The sequence below is a fragment of the Acyrthosiphon pisum genome, chromosome A1 (assembly GCF_005508785.2).
Source record: "Acyrthosiphon pisum isolate AL4f chromosome A1, pea_aphid_22Mar2018_4r6ur, whole genome shotgun sequence".
Lineage (NCBI taxonomy): Eukaryota > Metazoa > Arthropoda > Insecta > Hemiptera > Aphididae > Acyrthosiphon > Acyrthosiphon pisum.
In genome coordinates this window covers 27,773,077-27,781,344 of record NC_042494.1, presented here as the reverse complement: position 1 = coordinate 27,781,344, position 8,268 = coordinate 27,773,077, and the positions used below count along the sequence as shown (strand labels likewise).

The 8,268-nt window shown below is 27.6% G+C and overlaps 1 protein-coding gene across 2 annotated transcripts in view; it reads left to right on the top strand.

The window, feature by feature from the left end:
* Window positions 1-8,268, top strand: part of LOC100163050 (Kv channel-interacting protein 4) — a 167,028-nt gene that overhangs the window by 1,149 nt on the left and 157,611 nt on the right. The window lies entirely within an intron of this gene.

Here is an 8,268-nt window from a genome sequence, read left to right as displayed (position 1 = left end):
ATAATACATAATAATATGTTAAATTTTCTTTATAGACATATATCAATATATGAAGTTAAAAATCGACAAAATTGGATATTATATTATTATTTAGCATACTACAGTTTTAGTTATTTTGTTATGATTCAATACCTAGTTATAATTACTTAAGTGACTTGAAACTTTTAAATTTTGGCCACAACGTATATTATTATTTTTACTTTACACAATGTATTTAATTAATTTTATGCTATTTATACCATGCGAGTGGTATATTTCACTCCGTTCCACGGTAAATTGGTAAATTGGTTCTACCGTTCTTTGGTATTGACTTATATAAGTTGATAAGAGCTAATAATATTATATGAAATTATATTATATAATATTTTTTTTTAGTAGGTATTATTAAATAAAGCCTTGGCGACTATGGCTATTGGCTGAATTGAAATAACATGCGTTTACACTTTAATTTGATTACACTGAGAACATAATATACAAATTACAAAATAATAATTAGATTAGATTTAAAAATAAATGTTATCATTAATTTTTAAGTTCTACGAGTGGAGGGTTTCTGAGAGAAAATTATAATTTAATTATTACTATGTAAAGTCATAATATACCATATACGATTTGGTTTTAGAAAAAAATCTAGTTAGATCTACCATATCGTCAAATTATTAGAAAAATAAATTTCTTGTGGGGGCTAAAAATATATATCTATATATATGTATTATATTATAATATATTTACATTTGTTTCAATCATTGAGACCATACCACCAAAAAAATTTCTCTCCATCCATCTCTATCTTCCGACGCTATTATCCATGGTACCTCTATTTGGATCCTTCCTATGTCCGATTTCACAAAGACTTCCCAACGTTAACGTGGTCTTCTCAATGGTCTCTTACCGACCGGGTTCTCTTAAATTGTTGTTCTGACTATAGACCATGTTCTCCGCTACTAAATATGAAATATATAATACTAGCTGAATTACCCAGCTTCGCCTGAGTGTAAAATATTTGTGTATCACCTTACACGTACCCATTCCCGTCTATACAATCTTGCCAAAAAATATTTTAGACTTTTTACGTACAAAACAATGTATTTTAAATCTACACAAACATGGTATAATAAGTAAGCCTGATGAACAATTTGACAATGACGATTGAGATAGGAATAGAAAAGATCCCTGCGGTGCCATCTGACAAGTTGAAGTTAATATGATTATGCTTTTAGCAGGTTCCTGGGCCATTGCTTTTTTAACCTTCTGGATATGAGAGTAGCAGAGGATAGTTTGCTACTTTTATAGAATTTTATGTAATGCGATTTGGCCAGGTCGTTGAGGGTTTGTAGATTTAGGTCTTTGTGGATATTTTTGTTGGTTACATACCAATAGAGGCAGAGGTTAGTAAGCGAAGGCAAATATATTGCAGGGTTTGTTGTTTGGCGGCCTTACCGACCCCAAAGTTGGAATTCGTAGAGCCAGACCGGACGGACTATCGAATAAATTAAATCTTAAAAATAATAAAATAATAATTTTTGAAACAAATAATAACGTAAATAATTCTAACGCTGTTATTATCGCGACATGACTAACGTTATGTTTCCTTATCGAAACAATAAATTGTAATTTATGAAAATATATTTGTATTAATATAAATAAATTCTAATAATATACAAATTTGTCACCATGGTTACCAAAATAAATATTGATAAACAATGTTATAAACTGAGTCGTTAAGTTTTCGTTAAGTTTTCGATTTTCTTAATTTTTCATTCCGTAAGAACCACCTCCTATAAGTATTGGAAAATATAAAAATAAATACGAATATAAATCGGTCAAATAGTTTCTAAGATTAGCCGTTTTAAAGTATATAAGTAGTTTCACGTTTATATAGTTATATAATACTAGCTGAACCCGTGAACTTCGTTGCCCATTAAGTGTACCAACTATATGTGACTCAAACTTTGTTCAATTCGTTATTTAATATTCGGTATATGGTTTCAAAATTAATCTTAACTTTTCCGAAATAAAAATTCTGATTCGCGGCAGTACATTATCAGGTAGGCAATCTACCTGCGGTAGATCGCGGACCCCGTGCTGTATGTACGTTAATGTGTGATTTAACTCTAAAGTATCAAAGTTATACCAAGTTTGTCGTATTCTAGGTACCTATGGTGGATTGATATAATCAATTAATACAAAATTATAACCTAACCTAATCGTATTAAAATCAGATGAATAAACGCGAACGCATACAAAAAAAATTCATTCAAATCGGTCTAACCATTTAGGAGGAGTTCAGTCACAACACATGTACAGTAGAATTATTGCGCTTAGCAACACATTCTGCGATTCAATTTTATATTATACGAAATCGACAAAAATGCCCGATTAACCAATAGCAACCAATATAATATAATGCCCTATTGCGCCACTGTTGTATTTTTGATATACAGATTTCCTACTTTTCCGGTGGATTTTCCTAAAATTTTATTTCATAAAAATCTTCTCCTGGCAGTTACGAACATCTTAAAAAAAATTTGAGCCAAATCGGACCAGCCGTTCTCGATTGAAGAATTGTTATAGGTACATTTTTGTCTCCATTTTTATATATATAGATATAAGTATATAACTATAATATATACTATATTAAATTATAATAATACTAGACAGGAGGGCTAGTATATAATAATATAATGGGGGACGAGGTGGCCGAACGGTCAACGCGTCGGCTGCGGTGCTCGCAGTCACGGGTTCGATCCCCGGTCACTGGGTGGCATTTTTCTCCGGGCAAGTCACGGTATCCGGAGAACAAGTGCCGCCATCTCCCACTCCGGGGCATGGCAGATACCTACGGGTGCCCCATTCAAAAATTCTGCCAAAATACACCCACGTGTAACACACCCCTACCGTCAAAAACCTACTGTTCCACCCCTCCTCCCAATGGCCTAAGTTGCCACGGAATAATTAATAAAAAAAAAAAAAAAAAAAATAGTAAAAATATCACAAGAATTATACCTACTATGTTCAAAGTCTGCTCCGCCCAAAGACGTTTTTTGATTGCAATGATTTATCATTAAATTTACATCAAACACATCCTTTTAAATTTCCAGTGACCTCATCAATGAAGATTAGGTACACTCGACGCTTACTAAACAGCAGATCAACTACCTTGGTTTATTATTTGAAAGATGTTTTATTTTACCCTTTGAATACAAATATTATTAATAATATGTAGTAAAATTATGAGTATAAATAAATATTAATGGTTAGTAAATCAATTTTCAGATTTCATTCATTATATTTATATATTTTTTTAAAGGAAATAAAAACCCACAGGCGATGATGGATATTATTACAAATTTCAAGAAAATTATGAGCATTTTATTTATTTTTAACTTCTATAATAATCACTTATCCTGAAGTCTCCTTAGGCCACACCCCAATTCCATGTCCTCAATCGGTTAAGCATTAAGGCCAAACCATTGATCATAGTTAGCCTGCAGGCCACCCTATATTACAATAAACTCGGTTTCAATGTGCGTCTCCGCTTGACCAAAACGTTAATATCCAACAAACACACTTCAAATATCAAAACACTCAAGTATAAATCCTTAATTACACCGATGTGGATTTATGTGCCGACTCTAGGGAAATGCCAAAAAATCCAATCTCAATAAAATTTAAACTTTTCAAAATAAAATCCTTCCCACAATCACTTATGCCTCACCATATATTTCTAATTTTACTTTACCCACAGGCTGGCTTAAATATTTAAACAGTTCATGCAGAAGCAATGACATTCTATAAACTATTTCATACAATAGACTTTCTTCCCGTTCCAACCCCCTAATATCAAATCTGGCCACTCGTATAATTGCTGGGAATCCCGAACAACGACTGAAAAAAACTGGTATAGAGATCTTAGTAAGAAACATCTTAAAGAATAAATACTTATTTAATAGTAAGATAAGAAAAGATAATAGTAAAAATAATAAAAACGAAAATTAAAAGGTATAGTGCTCCTATTTATTACTGGGTGGCTTTTAACCTCAAGTTATCCATGTGATAAATTATTTTATCTCATATTCTTATTGTATCATAGGATACAGATTGTATATATTTTTAAAAATAATAATAACAAAAAAAACTTCTAATAATAATTTCAATGATTCACTATTTACTTGACATTGATTTTTACTTAAATTTTTTTAGTATAGTATATTATTATGTACTTTAGTATTTTGTATAATTGTATAATATGACGTGTTGATCTTACCATCTAAATATTTTAAACGACATTTCATTAATATTACTTATTTCATCTAATGATTATAATATGAGTTATTTTTCCAACCAATAAATTCGTGTTAGAACATGTTGGCATTTATTTTTCATCAAAATAGATTTAGTGATTTTCATACTAAAACATATCAATTTAAAATAGCTTTTATGTATTTTAAGGTCACTGTCGATACAACCATATTTTCATTACATTATTATTATTATTACTTATTATTTTTATAGCATAACTAACAATTTTTCTGGCAAAAACTAATTTCATGTTTAAGTGACTTTGGACATAAATTTCAAAACATTTGGATGACTTTGTAATTTATATTTAATTAATATTTTTGTGATAAGATAAAATTCCATATCATAATTAATATAAATATTTAAGTATATACTATAATATACAGTATTGACATATAGTTTTACTTTAAAAATACATATTATTCATTTTTAATGGTCTTATTGAATACTATGAACTATTTCATTATACTGTTGCTTCTCCCTTTTAGTAATGAATCATAAATTATTATTTTATACAGGCATTTTTTGATTATATAGGTACCTACTGAGTAAGTGGAATAGATGTGAAAGAGACGAAAGTTTCCTTTTAATATTGAGGTATTTTTATAAATTCTACCTAATAGAATATTATATGACATATGGATCTACTGAAAACTATACTGATAACTCTAAACTCCTACTATAATGTTTTTGTATAAAATAAACATAGAATTAATTTTGTATCTTCTTTAAATAAATGATAGCTGATTAGGTACTATTACACGTATATAGTAATAATCCCACTAATAAAAAATCCTATAGTTTTGAATGGATTAATTTGATTTGAATTGAAAAATGTCCGTACATATTTTATACATGTGTGTAACAATAAGCTTTACAAAATTTATATAATATAATATAATATATTGTAGGTATTAAATTGATTACATTTTATGCCCTCGTTCGTTGTTGACATTTTAAATCGGATTAAATGTATTAATTTTATTACAAATGTTCAAAACTTTTTTTATCCTTTCATATGAATGATTGTGATCTCTCGACGATGTTTAAAGTAATTTGTGTATATGTTAGTGCCAAAAAGCGCGGGTTTATATTTGGTTGAATATAGTCGAATTTGAGTTGGTTTTCAATCATTTATTACCAAATAACATCTGGTGATATTTTTTCACGTGAAATGTCAAGAAAAAATCACTATGTCTATATTTTTATTTTGTATAACCAGACATTAGACAAAAAAATGATAAGTGCATATTTTTAAAGCACTTTTTTATGCATAAGTATACATGCATATTTAGTAGGTACATTTTAAGCGCATTAAGTTCCGAGCCCTTTATAAATTATAATATTTATACCATTTGAAAATATTTAAAACCGATGTAAAAATGAAAAGGGATAATAATATAGTAATTCAATACGTTTGAAAATGAAATAGTAGAATTATTCTAAAAGTATTCAAAGAGATACTTTAATTTGAACCACGGTCATAGTCATTAAGGTTCTACCTTAAACCGTGATTCGGACGTTATAAAAGATACGATTTGTTAATACAAACTAACATTTTTTTTATATACATTTTGAATTAATTTTATGTTCAACGGGTATTTTATTTCTACAATATTGCTGCTCAAAGGGTATTATTATTTTAACTCTTTATTAGTCAGTAGGTGATTTTATTTAAAAAGTAAAAACAATGTTTAAATAAAACAAAGAAAAAACTTCAATTTCAATATGGAAAGTAAAAGTAATAACAATAATAATAATAAATATTACGTAATGGTTTTGATTGTTTGAATTTGTCACCTTATTTTTTCTCACTTACATTTATATTTAAAATAATCGATTTCATATTTTAGAGGTTAAAATTATTCCTTATTAATGTTTTAGATTTTTCTATATCAGAAATTTCAGTTTGATATATGTACCCAGTAAATTTCGTTTTAATGAGTATTTATAGTAACGTGTGAGTTCAATTTTCATTCTATGGATTAAAAACAGCCGATTAACATTGTTGCAATTAACTCCACACCACGTTCTGTAATTTAATTTTTCAGAATTCTTGACCAGCTTTTCTAATTTGTAGTCTACCCATTTGTCAGGAAGGTTGAATCTTGCAATTTTTTTTTTTTTGTAGTTACCTCAGCTTTATTCCCGACAAACGGCAAAAACGGGAATTATATAATAAATATTTGTACAGAAAAAAATGTGCCACCACCACACCGTGTCGGTCTTCCACTCGTTCTCATGTGCGCATGTACATTTTTTTGGTGGATTTTTTATAATTTTACCCTTTCAGATAACGTTAACTAAATAAAATTGTTCTTCCCATCCATCGTATTCGTCTTTATTTTGATCGTTTGTTTGCGTGATCACTGATTGCTTTCGAACGACTCGTCGTAGGTATACGGTATAACGTATACCCCAAACCTGAGTATAAACGAGTTAAAAAGTTGAAATTGAGTGAATTTTAACTTTTTAAAATTTAATATTTATTAACTTAATTTTTAACTTCACTGATTTTTATTGATATAAACTTAATAATAATAACGAATTACTTTTAACCGAATCCAAGTTACGTTAATTTATAAATAATTAAATAATATATATAATACAATTATTATTGATGAAACATAATATTGCATAAACATTTACTTTTTATTATTTTAAACCATATTACAGGCTATTTATATATTAAAAAAAGGCGGGTAAGTCGTGGATGTCGCTCTGCTGTACAGTAGGTTACAAGTGGGTTACTGTAATGGATGGAATTAAATTTGAATCCAATGATATTATATCATTGTATACGAAAAACGATTCTGAACGGAGATGATTTGTCAGTCTAGGATATATTATTTTTAAAGAAAAACTTATGGAGAACCTTGTACCAAATTTTAAAAACTTAGTTATAAAAGAAAAAATTTTTACGATTTTTCAACCACTAAATTACTTGCAAATTTTCGCAATTTTGACATATTTCGTATAAATTTGAACTTTAAATGCTTATAAATAAAAATTGTGACAATGTATTCCTTTTATTTTGCAACTGCTATTGTAAAAATATGTTAGGAGCCTTGTATTAAATTTCCAAATCTTAGAATTAAAAAGAAAAACTTTTATGAATTTCTGTCTAAGATAATTTGAACATTGCCGTAATTTTTACGTATTTAGTCAAAATTTGAACTTTAAATGCTTATAAAAAAAAAATCGTGACTATATATTTCTTTTATTTTTCAATTGCTATTGTAAAAATACATTATGAGCCTTGTATTAAATTTTGAAATCTTAGATATAAAAGAAAAATTTTTTATGAATTTCTAGCATAAAATAATTTACGAATTTCTGTCTAAGATAATTTGAACATTGCCGTAATTTTTACGTATTTAGTCAAAATTTGAACTTTAAATGCTTATAAAAAAAAAATCGTGACTATATATTTCTTTTATTTTTCAATTGCTATTGTAAAAATATATTATGAGCCTTGTATTAAATTTTGAAATCTTAGATATAAAAGGAAAATTTTTTATGAATTTCTAGCATAAAATAATTTACGAATTTTCGTGATTTTTACATAATATGTTGTCAAAATTTGAGCTTTAAATGCTTATAAATAAAAATTGTGACAATGTATTCCTTTTATTTTGCAACTGATATTGTAAAAATATGTTAGGAGCCTTGTATTAAATTTCCAAATCTTAGAATTAAAAAGAAAAACTTTTATGAATTTCTGTTTAAGATTATTTGAACATTGCCGTAATTTTTACGTATTTAGTCAAAATTTGAACTTTAAATGCTTATAAAAAAAAATTGTGCCTATGTATTTTTATAATTTTTGAATGGGAGTTAGAACAACATATGTGGACCCTTCTATTAAATTTTCGAGTATTTTGTCCCAGCTAATTTTTTTTTATCAACATTTATAAAAAAAAAATCAAAAAAAATCGATTATTTCAATTGCCTATAAATAGATTA